Source organism: Crocodylus porosus, unplaced genomic scaffold (genome assembly GCF_001723895.1).
Source record: "Crocodylus porosus isolate Cpor-Errol unplaced genomic scaffold, CroPor_comp1, whole genome shotgun sequence".
NCBI lineage: Eukaryota > Metazoa > Chordata > Crocodylia > Crocodylidae > Crocodylus > Crocodylus porosus.
Window position 1 is genome coordinate 58,809,510 of NW_017728906.1, and position 4,182 is coordinate 58,813,691.

General features: G+C 42.9%; 1 protein-coding gene across 1 annotated transcript in view; it reads left to right on the forward strand.

Moving 5' to 3' along the window:
- Positions 1 to 2,081, forward strand: part of APOO (apolipoprotein O) — a 55,752-nt gene extending 53,671 nt beyond the window's left edge. Inside the window, exon 9 of the mRNA XM_019529165.1 lies at positions 1,561 to 2,081. The gene's annotated coding sequence lies outside the window, so the exon portion shown is untranslated. The remainder of the gene's footprint in view (positions 1 to 1,560) is intronic.
- Positions 2,082 to 4,182: the final 2,101 nt, after the last annotated feature.

A 4,182-nucleotide genomic window follows, 5' to 3' on the forward strand; every position in this document is an offset into this window, starting at 1 on the left:
CCCAAGATCTGTTTGGGGCAGGCTGCAGCCGGGGCTCTTCTCAATGGAGGCTGGGCTTGGAGTGAGTTCCAGTGACACTGGTAGGATGCTGCATCCACCCCAAATTTTGCTGCCATACTACTCCCCAGTGCAACAGCCACCAGCTGCCCGGCACTGCCCTAGCTCAACGTCCTACCTCCACCCATGCGGACGGAGGAATTGGAGCAGCGCCAGGCAGCTGGTGGCTGCAGCATTGGGAGCTGAGTGGCAGTAAAATTTGGGGTGGATGCAGCATCCTCCCAGCGTTGCCAGCGCCTGCTCCAAGCCCAGTCCCTCCCAAGGAGAGTCCCATGCAGCTCCAGCTGCAGCCTGCCCCACTCCATGCAGATCCAGGGGGCACATACCGCTTCTTCCTCCCCACCCCCCATGTCCTCCCAGGGTGAAAGCAGTGGTGGGAGCCCCGCCTCATCTGGGCAGTGCCTGCCCCTGTCCCTGTCCCCTCCCTCACTGTGAGGGACATCAGTCTGTCCCCACCACACCCCTTCCACTCCACTGGACTTGCCGGCTGGAGGCAGCTGCATTGGAAATTGGATCAGTATCGACTGATACACCTCCTTAAATATGGGCTATCAGTATTGGCCCCCAAAATCTCTATCAGTGCACCCATAAATTTTACCATCTGCTGCAAGGATGAAGTGGGTCGTGTGGTCTGAAAAGTGCATCAGACTTTCACATATATCAAACAAACTTTTTTTCCATTTTTTGCAGAAAACTATACAGATTAAATTCTCCAGAAGTTTCAGTCTAAAACTTAAACAACTGAGTAATGTGACAATGTAACAGGAAACTGTTGCCACTTTACTTTATATTCAACAACATATATCCAACATGCAAATTAAAAATGTATATTCTGTGGCAGAGTGTCTCTAGAGAATTCTCAAATGAGTAATTGAGTTAGCAGTTTATCTTTGCTTAATTCTGTAGCATAGAGAGTCTGTTGTGTATCTGTTGTATGAATAGTTCTGCACACTCTGTTTTAATGATTAATTGCAGATTTTTTTTTTAACCACTGAATCTTTTTGAAAGTGGTTACTATGAAGACAGTGAACTTGACTTCTCTTCATTTGGTTTTGCATTAATCTAATATCACTGACGTCAGTGGAATTGTTCTGGATTTACATCAGGAAAAATATTTAAAAGGAATAAAAATTGTTCACTGATTTACCTAAATTCTAATGGGAATGTACAATTGTTTGGAGTGTGCTTCCCACCCTATCCTGCTCCCCTTTTTTTATGTTTACAACACTGCTGAGTCCTGAGAGCAAAGTTCTCTGTGATGTATATTATTGGCATGTGCTCTGGAGCAGGAACCTGCAGAATAGGTTTGTACACTAGCTAGCGCAATTAGCATGGCTATAATGCAGATCAGTAAATTGCTATACTGTAAATGTGTTTCTCAAATAATTGTTGACTTAAATTGCCATACCACAAAACTCTAATAGTAATTTTATACTGGGGATAAAATGAGCCTGTCTGTATTCACTTTAACATGTCTCTCTGGTTTCCCTTTGTTGGATATAGGTGAACAGAAGATATAGACAAGATCAGCATTTTTCTGGAGAGGAGGAAGACTGAGGAACATGCTTTAATTTATGAATGTACATAACATGTTCTGCCTCAGGAAAATTGACAGTGCACTATGTGAAACAGAGTCTCTGAATGGACGCTACCTAGTCTTGTCAGCAGGAGATTCTTAGGCCTTAATCCTGCAATAGGATCCATATAGACTGAAGAGTCTTCTCACATATGGAGATCCCGTTGTGGGATCAGTGCCTCAAGTAGCACATCTCCAAACTCCTCAATCTCATGTTATATATAATTTACAATTAAAGTTGAAATTTAAAATAAATTAAGTTTTCTTGCTTTTTTTTTTTCTTTTTGACTTTCTTTATATGAACTTATCTGACATTCCTTTTGAAGGTGGGGGTGAACGAGATTCTCAGGATCAATTGACATGTTCTTTTTCTGGGAAAAAGTGTAAGTAGTGTGTCTGTAATGCAGTTTTGGCTAACAGATTTACAAATGAAAACAATTACAATGAAGCCTGTGTTTTGTCTTGAGTTCCCCTCCTTTTCATGCAAATCTTCTGCCTCATCAGTGCCAGTGGGAGGTATATAATGAAGCATCTGAGTTCCTTTTTAGTAGATGGATGGGAATGGAGTTGTTTATGTTTGTTCTTGTTTTTGCTTGAATGCACAGCTCAATGAGGATCAGAATTTTGTGTTGGTGGGAACCAGCTATAGAATAACCTGTGACCGTTTCCTTTTTTCCAGCCGGGCAAAGGGGAGAACTGTAGAACAAAGGGAATGCAAAATCGTTTTCCAAGACTTCTAAATCTGTGCACAATAGATAGCCTTTTCATTATTTGCTGCCACTTACATGAATCATTCCCAGGATAAGAGATTCTTTGCGGATCTATAAAATACCAGTAACTTGCAGCATGTAGATTTTGTTAGTGAGACTTAAATACTTGCAAATTTAACTCTCACCAACTATGCAAAATATCATGGGCAATACTTAGCATAAGTTATCCTCCTCCTGCCTGATTCTCTTAGAATGCTAAGGACATATTGGACCAAAAAAATGTTTGATTACCAGTTTGGCATGTTAAATTGAGCAGGAACAATTTGCAATGTATATTGTAGTTTGTTTGGGAATTCAGGCCAAGGATACTTCTTCAGTACCAGCAAAGCACATGTAGTTGCCTGGGCAGAAAAGTAGCACAGCAAACTGTTCTGGATATAGTTGTGTGAACATCTTCATGTGAAAATGGCAAATCTCTGCTGGCTCACTAAAGTTAACCATTCTGTGTAGATTCATCTTAACAATCTTTGGTGTTTATCAGGCTGCAAGGAACCATAGTCATGCTTCTTTTGACAGTAAGAGGAAGAAAAAGACAACACAGTGTGTTCCTATCTACTTCTTAACACTAACTGTTTTGTTCTGTGCACACCACTTCAGTACAAATATAGATTTCTGCTTCTCTGGTTCAGGAGAATAGCATCTTGTGTATATGTGGTTTGTTCCCACAGAACATTATTACCAGTTCAATTAGTTGGAAAGACAGATTTAGCACATAAATCTTTTTCAGTGGCATCTGACATATGGTAAACTCAGCATTGGAAGAATTCAGTGGCTTGGTTGTCTATAACAGGGGTTCACAACCTTTTACTAACATGGGGCTTGCAACCTGGCTGGTGCCCTGGACCACTATTCCCCTCTGACCCACTCCAGTCAGTGGTAAGCAGAGGCTGCAATGGGGAAGAGCATCTCTCCATGTAGGGTGGAGCACCTAGAGGTAACTGGCAAACTCTTAGGACAATGTGGACCAGGTCCGACCTTTCCAGGCTGGATCCAGTCTCTTTGTAGGCTGAATGTGACCCATGGGCCTTAGGTTGCCAACCTTGGTCTATAGGATTTATACCAAGTGTGGCCAAACTTCTTACCCTTCTGGCCATGAACCAAAATCTTGACGCTACCAATAGCTACAGGATGCAATTTTGCATGTGTCCCAGAATCATGGTGCCTTGGGTCACAGCCTGTCATATTCCAATGAATCTATGAATTCTGCTAAATATTTTGTCAAAGGACATGAAAAGGAAAGAAAAATACCCCAGTTCAAATCATATCTTGTCATTAAATGATTTCGTAAAATAAATAATAGTCAAGAACTGAAGAAAATTTAAAAAAAAATAAAATGCAGAATTTTGTTTTTGTTTAACTACTTTCTTCTAGAGCAGGGGTTGTCAACTGGGGGTACATGTACCCCTGGAGGTACTTGAGAAGGCCCTAGGGGGTACATGCAGGGAAAGAGCGCCACCACACCCTATCCCACGCTGTCATGCAGGCGTCGCCCAGCCAGCTGGACGCAGGGGGCGGGGGAAGCTCGCATGTGGTGGCTGCTGCTGCTCTGTATCCAGCCATGTGTGCCACCCTGCCCCCTACTCAGCATCTGGCTGCGTCCCTCCTCCCCCCACTCAGCAGCCAGGGGTACACTGCTCCACGGCCAGCCACCAGGGATACAATGATCCAAGAAGGCTGAAAACCTCTGTTCTAGAGCAAAATTTAAATTGCCCTGGGGCCATATGCTGCTTGTGAACCGTGGTTTACTGATCCCAGATCTATAGGATTTATTCTGCCAAA